This window comes from Eutrema salsugineum, unplaced genomic scaffold, assembly GCF_000478725.1.
Source record: "Eutrema salsugineum unplaced genomic scaffold, Eutsalg1_0 scaffold_18, whole genome shotgun sequence".
Taxonomy (NCBI): Eukaryota; Viridiplantae; Streptophyta; class Magnoliopsida; order Brassicales; family Brassicaceae; genus Eutrema; species Eutrema salsugineum.
The window spans coordinates 976,324-997,184 of NW_006256846.1; the positions used below are offsets into that span (position 1 = coordinate 976,324).

The 20,861-nt window shown below is 41.3% G+C and overlaps 2 non-coding genes across 2 annotated transcripts; both read left to right on the forward strand.

The window, feature by feature from the left end:
* Positions 1-2,089: 2,089 nt before the first annotated feature.
* Positions 2,090-2,196, forward strand: LOC112087428. The gene has a single exon (XR_002900109.1). It is a non-coding gene; the product is annotated as a small nucleolar RNA R71 (small nucleolar RNA).
* A 5,034-nt stretch (positions 2,197-7,230) lies between these two features.
* LOC112087364 lies at positions 7,231-7,341 on the forward strand. The gene has a single exon (XR_002900048.1). It is a non-coding gene; the product is annotated as a small nucleolar RNA R71 (small nucleolar RNA).
* The last annotated feature ends 13,520 nt before the right edge of the window (positions 7,342-20,861 follow it).

Below are 20,861 nucleotides of genomic sequence, written 5' to 3' on the forward strand. Positions count from 1 at the left end.
CACAAATCCGCGACACAACCTCAATGACCAACGGCCGCGGTCAGGAGACGCGCGACCGCGGTGGATGAAGGCTCGGCCGCGGTCGCATTCACGGTGCCGCGGTCGATGCACCGTTTGCCGCGGTCCCGTCAGTTGCGACCGCGGGTCTTCCTCCTGCGGCCTATTGTCCAATCTTCTCGTCTTTGCCGGGCCGAGCAGCTAAAGACCTACCTTTTTCTTCTTGGTTTTTCTAATTTTCTGATTTTTTTTTTGTGTTTTTGTTTTATAAAATACCTAAAACTTAAAAAGAAAAAGAAAGCATAAATTCTAAAATGGAAAAGAAAATTAAAAGAAAGAGTACCTAAATGGGTTGCCTCCCATTAAGCGCTTTTGTTTTAAGTCGTTTAGCTCGACGTAAGCATGATGAATCAGGCTGATTTGAATGGCACTCCACTTGATGTGCCTTTATCACTTCCGGTTGGTGGAGGTTTTACTTCTTCCCCTTGAAGAGAAATCTTCTTACCTTTAATCTTCTTTCGGACCTTAATGTTGTTCAGAACCCTTTTTGTGTTTTCGATCAGCTCCTGGATTTGGTCCTCACTAGTTTCTGTTGCATCTGGTGGAATGTTGATTTTGATCTTTGCAAAAGCTTTCGGCTTCTCCTTTTCTTTCTCTTTTGGCCTGTTTCCTTTGCTTGGAATTTCATCTAAGATAGTAGGATAGTACCTTTTTCTGTCCACATTGAGGAAAACAGCACGCCGGTTTGCGTGATCGATTATTGCTCCTACTGTAGCTAGGAATGGCCTCCCGAAAATGAGTGGCCTTTCCTTGTCTTTATCCATCTCCAGGATTTGGAAATCTGCTGGAACAATCTTATCTCCCACTAGAATTTGTAGATCATGAATCGCCCCTTCAGTATCTTTTTGAGATGAATCTCCAAAGATAACCTTAACCGTCGATGTCCTTAAGGTTTTTATGCCCAATTTTTCGGCAAATGTCTTAGACATAATGTTGACATTGGCTCCGGAATCGCATAAGCAGTCTGTAAACTTGATTCCTGAAATGAAACACTGGAAAACAAAACGTCCCGGATCATCGGCTTTGGTAAGCCTTTGAAACGGTGATCGTTCGGGTACCTTAAACGGTGGCTGCTTGGGATCGATATCCTTGTACAGAGGTACAAAGATTGGGGTTTCTTCTTTCTTTCCATTGGTTCCGGACTCTTCTTCGGGCAATGTGGTTATGGCGTTGCAAAACTTCTTAGGGTTATCTTCAACTCTTCCCGGAAGAACTCCACTTTGCCTCTTCATAGAGTCGGCTGTTTGGGCAACCTGCACAGCTAACTTTTTTACGTGCGAAGATAAAGATTCAAACTTACCATTCAGATCATTGTACATGCAGTCCACATTCACGTTCACGTCTTTAGATGCTTTTTCGTTCGTCATAACAAGTTGTTGGATTGACTGTTCAAGTCTACCGAGTTGTGAAGCTAGCTGGTTCGTCGTGACTCCCTGCTGTTGTACGAATTGATTGTTAAAATTCGTACCTTGGTAGTTATATGGCTGTCGCGGTTGGTATGGTACTATTCCTCCAAAGTTTCCGCCTTGAAACTTGTTTTGGAATGATTTTTGCTGAGGTGGATAGTACTGATCTTGAGGATTCTCCACATTTGGATTGCGGTAAGAGAGATTGTTGTAATTTGCATTCCGGAAGTTGTTGTTGAAGCGATTTTGGTATGGCACTAGTGCTCCTACGTAGTTCACATCTTCTTCTTGAAATGCTTGATTAATGTGATCGATATCACTAGGTACTTCATCTTCTGCGCCATTGTTGGTTTCACAGGCATGGATCGGGCGATTGTTGCTCTTCAGAAGCTGGCTCACCATGTTCTTCAACTCGGTTATCTCCTTGTTGTCTTTTCCGGCTTGCTTCATTGATCGATCATATTCAGGACAGTCATTGCTATTGGCTTGAGCCAAATTTTCAATGAGAGCTCTTCCTTGGGTTATCGTCTTTTGCCCAAAATATCCATTGCTAGATGTATCAAGTGCAAAGTTTGTATTTTGGTTGCAAACCTCGATAAAATGTGCTCAGCAGGCTTGATCCATGAAATCCATGATGAGGGCAACCACGTTCATACTCCTTAAAACGTTCCCAAGCTTCATAGAAAGATTCAGTTGGCCCTTGTTGAAAGGTTGAGATCTTCGTTCTCAGATTGTTCGACCTTGACTTAGTGTAGAAGTGGTTTAGGAAAGCAGTTCTACATTCTTCCCAATTAGTAATCGATCCTGCAGGCAAAGACTTCAACCAACGGTGAGCTTTATCTGCTAATGAAAAAGGGAACAACTTACACTTTAAATAGTTAGGTGGAACTTGGTTTGTTCTCACCATGCTGCAAATTTCTTCAAAAAGCTCGATATGGTCCATTGGGTGCTCAGAAGGAACTCCATGGAACTGGTTTTGCTTCACCAATGAGATGATTTGAGGCTTGACTTCAAACTCATTCCGGTTTGGAAATGGTACTTGAATCGCAGATCGATTCTGAAAATTTTGAGTAGGTGCATCAAAATCAGCTATGCGATGGTTCCTGGCTTGTCTTCTTATAGACTCGGGTGCTTCACACCATATGATTAGTAACTCGCATTTGCTTAAAGATATTAAACCGGCTTTAGGTAATGTAGTTAGTCTTCACGTCCTTCTCTCTCTCGGTTCTGGTGGTTTCTTGGAAGAACCTCATCCTCCTCTCCATCTTGTCGAGGATGATCACCTTCTATGTGATCATTCTCTTCGTTTTCTCCATGTTCAGACCCGTCTTGGTCCATATTTAAATTTCGATTAATAGGATCTCCAGGCTGGTCGTTGTTGGCCATTCCTTGCGTTCGTCTAAGTCTTCGAAGTTCTCTTTCGTGTCTGTCTATCTCGTCTAGAATTGGAATGTCTCCTGCAGGTCTACGCCTGGTATTCATGCAATTCAGAGAAAGACAAAAGAAGGGAAAGATAGTTCAGAAAAATTTTAAGAAAGAACTAGAGATCAGGTGTCTAGAACAGAAGTTAAAACAAGAAAAATAGCAAAAGGCAGCGAAACAAATCCCCGGCAACTGCGCCAAAAACTTGATGGGGTGGTGTGTGTGTGTCAACTACGTGAGGGAACAAGTTTTACCCTTAACAAAACAAAAGAAAGCCGCAAGTGCACAGCTAATCTGTTGTAGTATTTAGGGATCGAATCCACAGAGATTTATGTGCCTGGTATTCTTCTACGGTTTTTAACTTTATGTCTAGACTAAGTTGGTTTTAAAGGTTGGTTGTTTTTCTTGAATTAAACTAAAGGAAAATAAAGCAAATAAATCTATCCTAAAAGGCAAGTAAAGAATTCGAATGTAAGGCAGTAGAACAAGTAAAATATCGAACTAAACAAAGATAATGCAAGTAAAGTATCGCATGAAAGGTAAATAAAGCAAGTAAATAACGAACTAAGGAAATTAAAATGCAGGTCTAAAAGAGCAAGTAAAAATCGATGGAAATTGTAAACTATGGCTAAAAACGCTGAGCTTTTGGGAACTCTAAGGGATCATAATCGGTTTTAACATTAAGGTAGATAGATTTGGATTGACGGATAACAATATATGGGTTCTAGAGTTAGAGTACGGCGGTGTGACTACGTCACTGTCGTGATCATAACCAACTGTTTCTCGCAACCCTGACCAGTAGGTTTCCACTCTGGCCCTGGAAGGGAGAGAACGCAAGAGCTGCATAAGACTCGTCAATACTCACGATCTCGCCGCAGGTAGGTTTCCACTCCTACGGAAAAATCGCCTGTTTCATTCTAGGGCTGATACTTAATGAAAACTTTCGCAACACTAACTATCTAGATCAGATACTAGGTGATCAATCAAGCATACATGCAATAAGAACAAGAATAAACAGAGAACAGGTCGAAATCCCAGATCTATAAACCTAGATGTCTTAAAAGATTATGAGAGCCCCTTTCGGGAACCCTAAGCCCAACTCGGGATCTACTCAGACATGGCTGAGTTCGACATCATCATTGGTTTTAATAAAAGTAATGAAAAACAGTAAATAAAAGAGATAAAGAAAGCTTCTCTATTGAAGAACTCGGACTTGAACAATCTTCTACAAAAATCTCATAAAAACGGCTAAAGGAAAAGGGTTTCTGTAAAGTATCAAAAAGCTCTCCTAAAAACGACCTAAATGACATGTATTTATAGTCTCCAATACTCCATGGTCTCTAGGGTTCCAGAATTGAGGCTGGGAATGACTTTGGGCTTCAGATAAGTGGGCTTTAAGTCGGAGCTTGAATGCCGCGGTCGGGAGTGCTGTGACCGCGGCAATTGGCTTGTTCCCCGCGGTCGGGAAGCTTCTGACCGCGGCAAATAGCTTGTTGGCCGCGGTCGCGTGAGCTGCTGGCCGAATCCGCGTGGCTTCGGGGCTAATGGAATATCTTGAGATCCAACCGTTGGAATGTCTCCAAACCAAGTGCATTTGAAAGCTCGTTGATTCTTCTATAAGTTGTCCAATTTTGAGGGTGATCAGACGGTGAGAAGGTCTTCGTCTCTTCATGAGAGTTCTGACGGTCTGCATTTATCCAAAAGAGTCTTTTTGTTCCAATTTATGCCTCTTTATCCCAAATTACCTGAAAAGTATTTTAAAATCCGGAAAAAAAGAAATCCTTTGAAAACCTTTGAAAATGGAGTAAAAACACCTGTAAAAGATATTAAAATGATCCATAAAAATGGTCAAAATCCGGTGTTATCAATTTCCACCATCAATAAACCGAGATTTGGGCCTTTTAAGAAAACCCTAAGTTCTAAAATCAATTAAAAATGGCGAGTTTGAGCTTCATACCTTGCTGGAAAGAGAGATTTGATGGCAGAATTGAAATCAGCTTTGAAAAAGAGTGAAGTTTGGGCCAAGATCTCTTAAAAAGCTTAAGAATTGAAAAACGTGTTCTAATTTCTAAATCTCTAAGTCTTTTGGAAGAGAATAGAAAAACGAGTTTTGATCCAAAAAGTGCATTTCCTTTCTTTAAAAAGCGTTTTTGTAGCAAAAACCGGAAATTTTCGGGAATTCATAAGTTTACGGGAACTTACCTTTCTTGTCTTGCACGCAACGAAGGTTTAAAACTTACAGAAAATCTTAACGGGTTTTACCGGGAATTTTTGAAAAGCGGCGGAAATCCGTGTTCTCGTCTCAACGACCAACGGCTGCGGTCAGGAGATGCGCGACCGCGGCACATTCACGGTGCCGCGGTCGATGCTCCCTTGGCCGCGGGTCGGTTGGTCACGACTGCGGCCCTTTCTCCTGCGGCCTTCGTCCAACTTTCAGGTCTTTGCCGGGCCGAGCAGCTAAAAACCTATCCTATTTTCTTGGTTTTTTTCTAATTTTCTGATTTTTTGTCTTTTTGTTTTATAAAATACCTGAACTAAAAATAAAAAGAAAACATAAATTGTAAAAAGGAAAAGAAAACTAAAAGAAAGAGTACCTAAATGGGTTGCCTCCCATTAAGCGCTTTTGTTTTAAGTCTTTTAGCTTGACGTAGGCATGAAGAATCAGGCTGATTTGAATGGCACTCCACTTGATGTGCCCCTATCACTTCCAGTCGCTGGATGTTTTACTTCTTCTCCTTGAGGAGCCGTCTTCTTTCCTTTACTCTTTTTTCGGACTTTAACATTGTTTAAAACCCTTTTTGTATTTTCGATCAGCTCCTGGATTTGGTCCTCACTAGTTTTTGTTGCATCCAGTGGAATGATGATCTTTATCTTTGCAAAAGCTTCTAGCTTCTCCTTTTCTTTCTCTTTTGGCCGGTTTCCTTTGCTTGGAAAATCATCTAGGATAGTCGGGTAAAACCTTCTGAGATCTACATTGAGGAAAACAGCATGCCGGTTTGCGTGATCGATTACTGCTCCTACAGTAGCTAGGAATGGTCTCCCAAAAATGAGTGGCCTCTCCTTGTCTTTATCCATCTACAGGACTTGGAAATCTGCTGGAACAATCTTGTCTCCCACTAGAACTTGTAGATCATGAATCGCCCCTTCAGTATCTTTTTGATATGAATCTCCAAAGATAACCTTAACCGTTGATGTCCTTAAGGTTTTTATGCCCATTTTTCCGGCAACTGTCTTTGACATGATGTTGACATTGGCTCTGGAATCAAACAGGCAGTCTGTGAACTTGATTCCTGAAATGAAACATTGGAAAAAAAACGTCCCGGATCGTCGGCTTTTGTAAGCCTTTGAAACGGTTATTGTTGAGGTACCTTAAATTGTCGCTGCTTGGCATCGACATCCTTGTAAAGTGGTACAAAGATTGGGGTTTCTTCTTTCTTTCCATCGGTTCTGGCCTCTTCTTCGGGCAATGTGGTTATGGCGTTGCAAAACCTCTTAGGGTTATCTTCAACTCTTCCTGGAAGAACTCCACTTTGCCTCTTCATAGAGTCGGCTGTTTGGGCGACTTGTACGTCTATCTTTTTGACGTGCAAAGATAAAGCTTCAAACTTCCCGTTCAGGTCATTGTACATGCAGTCAACCTTCACGTTCATGTCTTTAGAAGCTTTTTCGTTCGTGATAACGAGTTGTGGGATGGACTGTTCAAGTCTACCGATTTATGAAGCTAGCTGGTTCGTCGTGACTCCTTGCTGTTGTACAAATTGATTGTTAAAACCCGTACCTTGGTAGGTATATGGCTGTCGCGGTTGATAAGCTCCTGTCCCTCCGAAGTTTCCACCTTGGAACTTGTTTTGGAAGGATTTTTGCTGTGGTGGGTAGTACTGATCTTGAGGATTCTCCACATTTGGATTGCGGTAAGAGAGATTGTTGTAGCATTCCGGAAGTTGTTGTTGAAGCCATTGTTGAAGCGATTTGGGTATGGTGCTTGTGCTCCTACATAGTTCACCTCTTCTTCTTGAAAGACTTGATTAATGTGATCGATATCACTAGGCCCTTCATCTTCTGCGCCATTGTTGGTCTCACAAGCATAAATTGGGCGATTGTTGCTCTTCAAAACCTGGCTCATCATGTTCTTCAACTCGGTTATCAACTGGTAGTCTGTTCCGGTTTGCTTCGTCGAGCGATCATATTCAGGACAATCATTGCTATTGGCTTGAGCCAAATTCTCGATGAGGGCTCTTCCTTGTGTTATCGTCTTTTGTCCAAAATCTCCATTGCTAGCTGTATCAAGCGAAAGTTTGTATTTTGGTTGCAAACCTCGGTAAAATGTGCTCAGCAGGCTTGATCCAGGCAATGGTGAGGGCAATCACGTTCATACTCCTTAAAACGTTCCCAGGCTTCATAGAAAGATTCAGTCGGTCCCTGCAGAAAGCATGAGATCTTTGTTCTCCACAAGTTTGACCTTGACTTAATATAGAAGTGATTCAGGAAAGCAGTTTTACACTCTTCCCAATTAGTAATCGATCTTGCAGGCAAAGATTTCAACCAACGGTGAGCTTTGTCTGCTAATGAAAAAGGGAACAACTTACACTTTAAATAGTCTGCTGGAACTTGGTTTGTTCTCATCATGCTGCAGATTTCTTCAAAGAGTTTGATATGGTCCATTGGGTGTTCAGTAGGAACTCCATGGAATTGGTTTTGTTTCACCAATGAGATGATTTGAGGCTTGACTTCAAACTCATTCCGGTGCGGAAAAGGAACTTGAATTGCAGATCGGTTCTGAAAATTTTGAGTAGGTGCATCAAAATCAGCTATGCGATGGTTCCTGGCTTGTCTTCGGTCTGCACAGGGCGGTTAGCTCGCCCATTCGGCTGCATTCCTTGGTGGTCACCATCGGCTGCATTGATGGGTGCATCAAGGTCTTCACGTTCTTCTCTCTCGCGGTTCTGGTGGTTTCTTCGAGGAACCTCATCCTCCTCTCCATCTTGTCGAGCATGATCACCTCCTCTGTGATCATTCTCTTCATTTTCTCCATGTTCGGACCCGTCTTGGTCCATATTTAAAACTCGGTTAATAGGATCTCCAGGCTGGTCGTCGTTGGCCATTCCTTGCGTTTGTCTAAGTCTTCGAAGTTCTCTTTCGTGTCTGTCTATCTCGTCTATAATTGGAATGTTTTCTACAGGTCTTCGCCTGGTATTCATGCAATTCAGAGAAAAACAAAAGAAGGGAAAGATAATTCAGCAAAACTTTAAGAAAGAACTAGAGATCATGTGTCTAGAACAGAAGTTAAAACAAGAAAAATAGCAAAAGGCAGCGAAACAAATCCCCGGCAACGGCGCCAAAAACTTGATGCGTGTCAACTGCGTGAGGAACAAGTTTTACCCTTAACAAAAACAAATGAAAGCCGCAAGTGCACAGCTAATCAGTTGTAGTACTTAGGGATCGAATCCACAGAGATTTGTGTGCCTGGTATTCTTCTACGGTTTCTAACTTTATGTCTAGACAAGATTGGTTTTAGAGGTTGGTTGGTTTTCACAGATTAAACTAAAACAAAAGAAAGCAAATAAATCTATCATAAGGAACAAGTAGAAAAATCGAATGGAAAGGAAATAAAGCAAGCAAAATATCGAACAAAAGCAATTGAAATGCAGATCTAAATAAGCAAGTAAAAATCGGTTGGTTTGTAAACTATGGCTAAAAACGCTGAGCTTTCGGGAACTCTACAGGGATCATAATCGGTTTTAACACTAGGGTAGATAGATTGGGATTGACAGACATCGATATATAGGGTTCTAGAGCTAGAGTACGGCGGTATGACTACGTTACTGTCATGATCATAACCAACTGTTTCTTGCAACCATGACCAGTAGGTTTCCACTCTGGCCCTGGAAGGGAGAGAACGCAAGAGCTGCACAAGACTCGTCAACACTCACGATCTCGTCGCAGGTAGGTTTCCACTCCTACGGAAAAATTGCCTGTTTCATTCTAGGGCTGATACTTAATGAAAACTTTTGCAACACTAACTATCTAGATCAGATACTAGGTGATCAATCAAGCATACATGCAATAAGAACGAGAATAAACAGAGAATAAAGTTAAAATCCCAGATCTATAAACCTAGATGTCTTAATCGATTATGAGAGCCCCTTTCGGGAACCCTAAACCCAACTCGGGATCTACTCAGACATAGCTGAGGTCAACATCATCATTGGTTTTAATAAAAGTAATCAAAAACAGTAAAGAACGAGATGAAAGAAAGCTTCTCTATTGAAGAACTCGGACTTGAACAATTTTCTAGAAAAATCGCATAAAAACGGCTAAAGGAAAACGGTTTCTGTAAAGTATGAAGGGTGGTGTCTAAAAACGACCTAAATGACAAGTATTTATAGTCTTCAGTACTCCATGGTCTCTAGGGTTCCGGAATTGAGGCTGAGAATGCCTTTGGGCTTCAGATATATGGGATTTAGTTCGGAGTTGGCCGGCCGGGGTCAAGAGTGATGTGACCGCGGGAAATAGGTGGCTGGCCGCGGTCGGGAGGCTTGTGACCATGGGGAATGGGCTGTTGGCCGCGGTCGCGTGACTTGGTGGCCGTCTTCGAGTGGCTCCGGGGCTAATGGAATATCTTGAGATCCAACCGTCGGAATGTCTCCAAATCAAGTGCATTTGAAAGCTGGTTGATTCTTCTACAAGTTTTTCAATTTTAAGGGTGATCAAACGGTGAGAAGGTCTTCGTCTCTCCATGAGAGTTCTGACGGTCCGCATTTATCCAAAAGAGTCTTTTTTGTTCCAATTTGTGCCTCTTTATCCCAAATTACCTGAAAAGTCTTTTAAAATCCGAAAACATAGAAATTCTTTGAAAAGCTTTGAAAATGGAGTAAAAACACCTGTAAAAGATATTAAAGTGATCCATAAAAATGGTCAAAATCCGGTGTTATCAGGAATCTTTCACCTCTAATGTCACAAGAGATAAGAAATTTACATTTGTCTTGAACTTTGTGCAGAGTTCGAACTGGTCTACCTTCTTGGGCGTGTGTGAACAAGTCTTTCATCTCTTGGATAGATTCTTTGCTTTCACAGAAGAAGTGACTTATCATGTAGTCTCTACATGCTTTGGCAAATGAAATTCCTTTGGGCAGAGTCTGAACTACTTGATTGAACTCTTTGATAACTAAGAGTTTTCAGGCTCTTTATAGAGGTATCAATCCCCTGTCTTATAGTACAAGGGGTTATCAAACCAAACTTGTGGAGAGACACTAATCTATGTTACTTGTAATCTTAAGTCAAGATGATCAAGCAAAGGTTTTTGATAAGTAATCTATTTGAAAAGCAAATAAACATAAAAATAAAGAAAGCGAAGATATTTAGACTAGATGAAGATCCAAATGATAACAAGTAAATAAGCAAATGATCGGATGATGATAATAGATGATAAAGGCAGAGGCTTTAGACAGGGTAAAGGACTCGGGTGTCTCCAAGCTAAACTAGCGAGTTAATGAATCAATATTATCAAGCACTTTCATTTAACATGAACTCAAAATATGATAATCCTCTCATGAAGGCATTAAACATCTTAACTAATCCTCTTTCATACCAAAATTCCTTTTGAGAAGCATGAATCAGTCAGCTTTAAGATCCAGTTCAATAAGTCATTTATGAAGAACAAACTATCACTCTCGCGATGAAAGACTCTTAAACCCTTAGACGATTGGTTCAGACATTTCCTCAAACACTTTTGATGCGAGGAAAGTCTCAGATCTGGACCGCAAGTGATGTGCTTGGATCCAGCTTCGAGAGCATGATCGGCTAAGGAATGAAACATGCAAGACCCCTAAACTCACTAATCGATCTTGGAAACACCCTAATCTACCTATCTAATACCTCTTAAATGGACTACCTACTAATCATAATGAGCTCACTAAGTCCTTTGCAAGACGTGTAGCTGATCATGATTAGAAGTTTGATGCTGGTCAATAAAAGAAATGAACAAGAACAAGATCTTCACGTGAAAACGAGATATCAGATTAGATTAATCAAGTTTCACAAAAGAGGCAAGTTCTTAAAGCTAAAACAGGCAGGAAATAAGATAAGATAAAAAGATCATTAGGTTTTTGGTCCTAAAATATATTTATAGAGAGGGGTAAGTGTTGCAGGTCAGCCCGGAACAAACCTGATACTGAATGCTCTTCTTGGGTCGTCGGGTGAGCACCTTGGTGTGTGAGAGTGTGAAGCCGAATTATTGATGCCGAGGGGTGCACGTGAGCAAAGATCTCAAGAAGAATACGTTAAGAACATGCATGAACCCTAGTCTGCAATCCATCTTCACGTGCATTCTACGAGTCTGTTCTTGGATCTTGGATTGCGACAATGGACATCGGCATGCAATGCCGATGGGCTTGGTAGTCGAGGGGTTCAGGCAGGTGAAGTCCGACATGCAACACCGAGGTCTTAAAACCGAGGTTCACGTCCAACACTTAGCCGTTTTCAGCTTTGCTTCTCCAGTGTGCATGCCTCGATCTTGATATACCGAGGAGTTTGTACGAGGTCTAGCCTAAGGAGGTTCAGGGGACGAGCCTAGACAAAGCAATGTCGAGGTAATGATGCCGAGGCCCGTAGAAACACTTATATCGCGACTCCTTGGACTCGTACTGATCAACTCGTCTTCCGGTTGCAATAACTTTCAGCACTCGACTCCAAATGTCTTGAAACCAATTCCATGATCAAGATTACTCATTCAGCTCAAACTTTGGTGAAGAAACCATCAGAGCTTGGGAAGTGGAAGTCTCCCCGGATTGCTCATCTTTGCGACGCATCGGAATGACCGGAAAAATAGCTTTTAGAGCGATCATCAGTCCAAATCGGGTGATCTCAGGTGTTCCGGAAAGAGCGCTCAAAGATCTCGAATATTGATGAAGGCTCTGTAAACTGATTCGAGCTGGAAGGGCATCATCCCACGTAATCTTCGAAACCATCGGATTGGCTATTGATTGCATGCAAAACAGGCGTGTCTTCCGGTTGCAATATATCTCTACTCACTGCTCCGAATTCTGCGATTCCAACTGTTTCGGGATCTTGACTTGATTGTCTCCAACTTTGATGAAGACCCCGTCAACTGATTCGGACCAGAGGCTTCCCCGGATTTGCGATCTTTGATGCGCGTGGGAGAAAACGGATTTTAGCCGAGAGATGCTTCCCGCGGTAAGGAAAATGTCCGAGAAACGTATACCGCGGTAAGCTTTTTAGACGACAAAAACTTCTCGCCTCGGCATAAAACTTCACCCGATAGAGTTTTCACCCGGTAATGATTTTTAGCCGATAAAGACCACCCGAAAGCGATTTTAGCCGATATTCTGATCCAGCCAGTACGAGTTTCCGTCGAGAAATTCCTCCAAGCGGTTTTCACCATTTTTGAACTTCTTCTTCACCGTTTCAACTCCTGATCTACCTCTTGAGCTCCAAATAGCCTCCAAAGCACATGATAAAGACTCCAAACCATGCAAAACTCTTTGGGACCTATTGCAAATTCTAAAGCCTATTTTGATGCCTAAGGACCTAAACTAAATGAGAAAACACATGATTTGGACTCTAAAGTGCAGTTTAAATGATGTAAAATATATACATATCACTCTTTAAGTGCTTCTTTTCTGATCTTGTTTGTGTAGTCATTGGCTTCTTGGGGATCTTTGAGATGGATCCTGTAAACAGCTGCATCAAGTGATGATCTAGGAAAAGATAAGATACCTGGCTCTTCTGAAATAAGTGTAGATGTTCTCCTTAGTCTCCTTTCTGTATCTGAAGAAAACTTGAAGGCAGCCTTGCTTCCAGATGTCATCGAATCCGTGGAAGAAAGGAATAGACTTCACAAATTTGTTGAATTCAATTAGTCTCTCTCTAGATATGTTCTTGGTTATTGGGTTAGAGTTGTCATCAGATGAATTGTCCCCAGGAATTGGATTTTCAATAAACAAACCATACTCTTCATCTTCTGAGAATTTCTCTTGAAGCTCATTGTCACAAGTGTAAACCATGTTGCAAGATGCATAAGTGTTGGATTCCTCCTTTTCTTTTGATGCTTGTGCAGTGATTGAGAAGACAACTTGATCAAATAACCTAGATCTGGTCAGATGAGGTCAGTCTTCAGTTGAACAGATTTCAGAAAGAGGTTGGAAGTTCTCCCAGACTGAAAAATCATGCTCCACCGCGGGTAAGGAGCTCGGAGCCACAGAGGAAATGGCTCTGGCCGCGGGTGAAAGGCTAGCAGCCGCAGTCAGCTTCCTTTGGCTCTCCATGCTTGCTTCTTCAATCTCTTCTTCTCCATTGTTGTTCTCTTGCTTCCAGTGGTTGTCAGGCACGTCATGGGTATCCAAATCATTGGTTCCAGTGTTCAGATCACACTCCTTATGATCTTTAGAAAGTTATTCAACTTTCTCTTCTACTCCATCTAAAGCATAGACAACTTTATCTAAGGTAGCATCAAGCTCTTCCGTCTTGTTTTCAACCATAGCTATGCCTTGCCACAGCTCCAATTTTTAGTCGTAGTTCTGGTTTTTGCTTTTATTCAGCTCCTTATCCAAGTCATCGATCTTGAAAGTTAGGGTTTGCAGCTCCCTTTCATTTTGTCGAATGTTGAACTTGTTTTTATCCTGCTCTTCCTTGACAGACTCCATTCTCTGATCAAACACTTCATTGTCTTTGGTTCTCTTATCCTCCAGTGTCTTCACATGCTTAGAGAGGTCATCAAACCTTTTGTTAAGGTCGATGGTGATGGCATCTATCCTTGTTCGCAGGGCGGCTTCGATGAGGGCTTAGGGAGGCAAGGAACTGATTCAGCTTAGCTTCCAATCGATTAAGCAGGATGTTAAGTCGATTGTTCTCATAGATCTGGTGCAGAATCTGATGAGGTAAAGGATGAGATGGTCGACCATTCACCAGGTGGCGAATAGGGCTCATCTCGTTGGTGTGGAGTTCGCGAGTCTCCATGGTAGTGGTTCGGATTAGGGTTCCGAACATAATTATCAGAATCACGCCTGGATGGTGATTCACATGCGCAGGGAGCTTCACAAAGGTTGCAAAACCTTTGCTCGGGATTTGGATTTCTTCTCGGATGATCCATGCTTCAAGGATTCTGAAACTATGGCAAACAGGAGAAAGAATAGGCAGAAAAAAAAAGTTAGGGTGTTTATCAGTTTGGTTTACTTCCTATGTTGTTTTGGCAAAAACTCGACATATATATAGTCTTCTGCGGCTTCAAGCTCCCAGGTTTAGACCTCTAGAGACTAAAAACCTCCCCGGCAACGGCACAAAAAACTTGATGGGCTTACGGGCCTAGGGTTTGTTTGTAAGAAGCTCGTTGGTCCTCAAAAAGTTTAAAATTTATAAAACCCTAGTGTGTGGAAGTGCACATATGTACGTTGTAGGACTTAGGGTGTCGATCCACAGGGAGGATGTATAATCTACGAGAAACAACAAACTGAGAAAGTAAGCAAAGTCATAAACTCATGGGATTTGGGGTTTTTGGTTAAGAATCCAAAACTAAACCTAATCTAATATTCACAAGAAATAAGCTGCAATGCATATGAATTGTTAAAAGAATATCTCAAGCATATTGAATCAAACTATAGACTCTAAACTCATAGGTGGCGATTTAGACTTCTCTAGTTTACTCTAATCGATGTTTGGTGGCATTTCCAATTAGCTTCCGGACGATTTATCTTCATCTGTTTCTGGGATCTGCATGGAACTAGAATAGAGAATTAACTCTCGCCATCTTAATCAACTAATCACTCAGATTTGACAATTAACTCTCGCTATCATGCTAGAAATAAGATCATGCATTAGACATTGAATTCGTTTACTCACATCTTCTCTATAGGTAGCTCTGGACTCCCATAGCGACTATGTTCTTCTGAAGCTAGGTATGTATGATCTGATACAACACTCTCGTGGCTCAGATCGATCATAGGCTCAGAGAATAGATCATGAATCTACTCTCATGCAATATGAACAATTTAGAAGAGATGATATCCAGAATATGGTCTAGAAACTTAGAAATCCTAATCGAGATGTATGCCCATCGAAAACTCTTCAAACAACTTGACTCTCTGGGAGAAATCTACTTGATGCAAGGAATGATAAAAGACATGAAAAAATGCAAAAGATGAAACATAAAAGTTAATAAGATAAAAAGGAGAAAGAACAATGGATCTGGGGAAGAATCCCCATCTCCATCGCCTAACCCTAGAAGAAGAAAGTTTGGTGGCTCAAAATCTCATTACAGGAGCACACACCCGTTTAGGGCTGCTAAGAAATGTATTTATAGGTCGTAGGGTCTTCCAGGTCTCATTTAGGGCTTCTCTGAAGAGGAATGGTGAAGTGGGCTTTGATGTTGGGCCTTGTCCCATTGATGTGCCTTGTCTTCCAAACTGAAAGGAAACAATCTCAACTTGAAACTGTCCTCTGAAACGGCATTGATCTTGGTCAGATCACACACCCTATCAAACTGATCCAAATGCTCTAATGGATCCTCCATAGGCAGACCATGGAACCTAGAGTTCTGAACCATGTTAAGCAAAGAAGCCTTCACCTCAAAGTTATATTTCTAAACTGGAGGAGCTTGAATGCCTGCCCTGTAGTGGTGTGAATTCGCTCGGTCATTCTCTCCCACAAACACTGGTGGAGGCTCTTGACGCCTTGGAGCTGGTGGCTGAGGCTCCTGAATGTTGTGAGCTTGCTGCTCATTCCTAGCCGCTTGTTGCTGGTTCTGTTGAGCTTGACGTTCATTTCTCTGTGCCATGTTCTGGTTCACAAACGCCTGTTGCTCATTCCTTTCAGCCTGAGCCTGATTCACTTGAGCCTGGTGCTCGGCTTGTTCTACATGCTGTTCCATTCCCAACCTCTCTAGATGAGCAGCTCTTTCTCTTGCTCTCATTTCTAACAGGTTGATATTGTTGTTGTAAGGCAGAGGAGGATCAGAAATCCTTGATCTTGTTATCATACACCTGTAGCTCAAAGAACAAACTTGGAAGTCTTATCAGTAAAACAAAAGAAAGCTTGATCTCAAGTTAAACTCACTAACTAATCATAACTAATCACCCAAATGGCAACGGCGCCAATTGATAAGTAAGAGTTTTCAAGGCTCTTAGTGGGTTATCAATCCCTTAATCATGTAGTACAAAGGATGTCAAACCATTTTGAGTGAGTTTAGCACAAGTTCATATGAGACTCTACTTAATTCAAGCAAAGTGAATATATTTGGTTTTCAAACAAGGAAAAAAAGATAAACAAGTAAACTAAAACAAGACTAAGCAAGACTAAAATGCAAACTAAACAAAGCAAGATGACTTAAAAGATGATGAATATAATATGATGAGGTTTAGAGCACTAGATATAATAGAGGGCTAGGGTGCTTTCAGGATCTAACTAAGTAGCTAATGACAATGATGATTAATGATCTAAGCAGCTCATGATTCAACACAAGTTTCAATCCTTCTCAAGCATCAAAACACAATCTCAAACATTCTTTCATACCCAATCATCATTAGAGAAACAAATCAAAGAGATGCATTAGAAACCAATCATGATATGCAATCTAAGCTAAAAACAACATTCCCATGTGAATCAAACATTAGACTCTTTTATTAACTGGTTCAGACATTTCATCAAATACTTTTGGTGCATGAAATGTCTTGGATCTAGGTTTAAGTGATATTCAGAAACCCATCATTAAGATCAGTTAAACAAGAACAAAGATGCATGAATCTAATCCTAAGCTAACTTAATCAAACCCCTAGAGCACCCTAACCTACATATCTAGAACTCTAATAAGGGGACTACTCACTAATATGATTAACACACTTAATCCTTTGCAAGATGTGTTGTTAAGCATGATTAGTTGATGAGAATAAGTAGATGGATGATAGATGATGAAGAAAAGATTATTAAAGCTCTCAAATCTCTCTCTCAAAAAGGTGTTCTTTCACAAAAGAGGCAAAAAGCTTAAGGAATAATAGGTTGAGTCTTGGGAAAAAACCATAAAACATATATATACTCTCTAACTCGGACCGGGTCAGCCCAGGACAAACTGGGTACTGACCCAGCCTCAAATGGGTAATGTGTTAAGTGTGGGAGTTGGTCGGGTCCTTCCCATCACGCACAGCCCTAGAGCTTGTTTTTTGCGCCTTAACAGCTTCAGCTTCAGCCGCACGCCTAAGTAGGTTTGTTTTGCGAATAAGTGTGCTGTTCTGGTCTTCAGCTCTTCAACCCGCACAGTGATATACTCATAATTTGCATCATTTATAATGCATATTTAGGTCCAAACCATGTTTTATATCATACATTTTAAGACCTTAGGTTGCATTTTAAGGTTTAGGAACTTGCATTAGGTCCAGAAGAGTCTTGCATGGTTTGGAGGGTTAAAACAGGTATTTGGAGAGCATTTAGAGTCTCCAAAAATGGTGAAAATGTATTCTCGGGTGTTATCGGCATCAAACTGTACCAGAGAAAAGGTTTTACCGGCTAAAATAAGCTTACCGGAAATGTTTCCCGTCGACCAAAATGCTTACCGCGGGTCAGGAAGTTTATCGGTGAAAATCAAGTCTTGGTCGATGCCGGTTAGGTGCAAGTGTGGTCTGACTCTTTTTCAAATTCGATAAATGTTGGTTGATTGTATTCGTGAAAGGAAGCTTATCGGGCAAAAATGATGATCAGAACATGGAGTGGTTCAGTTCTTGTACGTACCGCAGGCTACAGGATTATCGGCTAAAAATCTCAAACAGGCACAAGAACACTAGGCACTGAACTAAAGGCTATTAAAAAGAACAAGGGCATCTGCACTTTTGAACCACAAGTCTCTCTTTCTGGTAAAGCTGTTCAAACCCCAAAAGATTATTGTAATGCCATCTACTCCAATGATGACCATTCAGCTGCTGTGCAAGAGATTGAAGACCTCCTTTATGGTCAAGTTTGTAATGAAATTGCACACATTCATGTGGATGAGGACGCCATTATAGATGATTCCATGGGCTTCCTACATGAACTCAATGAGGATATTGAGGAAGAAAGTGTGGGGGCAGCCAGTTCAGTTTTTTCTGATCAGAAAGGGAATGATTCAGAGTCTCTTGAAACAAAGGAGCTGCCAACTGATCAAGCAATGCCAACAGATAGTGACTCCACCTCTGAATCAACTCGGATGAAGCCCACCTCTCTTCCAAAGCTGGGTAATCCAGGGAAGTTTACCATCTCTTGCACTCTTGCAAACTTTATAGTTGAGAATGCTTTGTGTGATTCAGGCTCAAGTGTGAGTATAATGTCTAAAGATATGATGGAGAAGCTAAAGGTCAAGTCTATAATGTCCTACCCTTCTTCTATCACCTTTGGTGATTCCTACTCCAAGAAACCATATGGATTTTTAGAAGACTATCCACTTCAAGTTGGTGAATGTGTAATCCCCACTGATTTTGTCATCATGAAGATGAAGAAGACCAAAGAGCTCCCCCTATTGCTTGGAACTGCATATCTCAACACCACTGGTGCAATGATTGACTTTGATACTCAAAGAGTGGTGCTTACAAAGGTGGATAAGGATTTTTTTTACCCTGTTCAACCACCTTTAGCTGAATTTTGTGGATCAGTTGTCCAAGAGATAGAACCGCCTAAGGTACTTGAGATGAAGTATGTGGGAAGTGCTGGGATTTTAGGTGGATCTCAATCTCTTTCAGCTGTGGAAAATGAGAAAGAACCCCACGTATGAGAATGGAGGGCCATTGATCAGAGAAGAAGATATCTTTCCCTCATGGTCTCCTACACCTGCTGATCTAAAGATGATGAACACCATGACTGATGGCTCAGCAACAAAAGACAAGAGCATTGAACCTGACTCTTCTTCTCAAGATTTACTCTGACTCCTTGGGCTGATGATGATGGATCTCTGAAGTATAAGCTGGATTGCAATGGGAAGACAGGTCTGTTTGCTGAAGTGAGGGCATGTCTCACAAAAGCCATCTTTGATAAAGACCCAGATGGTATTCAAGAGCTGGTGGAAAAAGGTCTCAAGATGGGATCTCAAGGACAAGGGTCTAATGGTTCCAAAAGGCAGCAACACAACTCAGCTTTCTTGCTCAGGACCATTGAAGTGCTGAAAAGGATCAGTACTCAACCTCACCCCAACTAAGAACAGGTTTTGCAAAGTCAAACTTAGTGACTTTAAACAAAGTGCTCTTGGGAGACACCCCAAGCTTGTCCTTTGTAAATATTCTTTTTAATGCTTTCTTTTGCTGTTTTTAGGATGTTTTGATGTATCTTGTGGAGTGTGTTCAGGTTACTGATGACCTGGTGTTCTTTGGCCTCAAGGAATGGTGGACAAGATGCAAGGAAATGCAAAATTTGGTTAAGTTCACAGTTTGCCACGACCATGAATCACTGCTAGACCCAGGCGTGGCATGAGGCTTTTTCTTGGATGCCAACCTTCGGTGATTGCCATGGGGAGATTGCCATGCTCAGAATTGAACCGTGGCAAGTTGAATTTTGAATAGACCACCATTCGGATTTTGCCACGGGAGGAATGCCACGGGTAGATTCAAGGCGTGGCAACATGTTTTAAGTCAGCAGAACCTTCGGCTTTTGCCATTGTCTCTTTGCCACGGTCACATCCAAGCCGTGGCAATGTGTTAGAGGAAGAACAAAAGAATGCCACGGGCTGTCCAGAGGAGCTTCCAGACCGTGGCAACAGGGGGTGGCAAGAGGAACAATGCACAAAAACGAGCTCCAGCCCTCACTACAAGCACGTTCAGATCAGTGCAAGGAGCAGCTCAAAACTAGGACACCTCCAGTGATGTTTAGCCTCCTGAGATTCACAATTCCACTACTCCCTTCCATCAAAAACAAATCTGGTAACACTCCAAACTCCTTGTACATATGCATCTAGTTCTTTATTTCTCATTCTGCATCTTTCTTGCTTTTGCCTTTCACCCCTCTCTTATGCTTTTATAACACAAGGGACTGTGTTATTTAAGTGTGGGGGAGGGATTTCATGTTTACTATTCATGTTTATTTTGTTCTTATTTTCTTTTTTTTTTTTGCATCTTGAGTCTCATTTGATCATGCATCTCATCTAAGTGCATATAAAAACCAAAACAAAATAAAAAAATCAGAAACATTTTCACAAAAATGTTCATTCTAGTTGCATTTCACATTTTTAGGATTGAGTCTAGTTGCATCATATAGGTTGCATTTTGCAGGGAGTAATGATAGGTTTTCCTAGAGAGTACAACACTTTGAGAATTTTGATTAAATATGCTTGTGAAATGACTTATATGCTTGCAAGGCTTCAAATGATCTGAATCTGAGAAGCAAGTTTGAATTGAACTCAACTCCAATAAGTGAAAACCCTGAACTTGACTTGAAATTATCATTTGGTGCATTGTTTGAATAAACTTGTGGATACCAATACACATATTTGAGCTAGAATCCTGTTTTTACCATCCTCTTCCTTAACTCAAATAGCTGAATCTGCATAATAGATCACTTTTCCTCACCCTGAACCCATCCTTCTTTCAAGCCAATTGTTTGTGTGTGATTGAGAGGCCACCTTGGACCAAACTTAGCAGAAAGTGTTAGGTTTAGGGCGACAAGGGCTAGTCTCATTGAGTTTCAAGCTCCATCATCAAAGAGCTGAGAGATTTGGCGAGAACTAAGTGTGGGGAAATAATTGTTGGTGAGTGGAGAAAGGAGAGATGAGTGGAAACAAAAGGAGAGTGGTGAGAACTAGGGGATAGAAAAAGAAAAGAAATCAGTCTTGGAATTTTTGAGTCAAAGAAAGTGAACTCTAGTGTTTTGGAAAGAAAGAGTCTAGCCTCTAAGTGAAAGAAAAAGAAAAGAAGCCAAAGAGCTCAAATGTTCTAAAAAGGAAAGAAAAAGAGGCTAGAGGTTACAAAAGAAAGTGAAAAAGAGCTGTGTAAAGTTTGAACTCCAAGACTTGTGTATGAA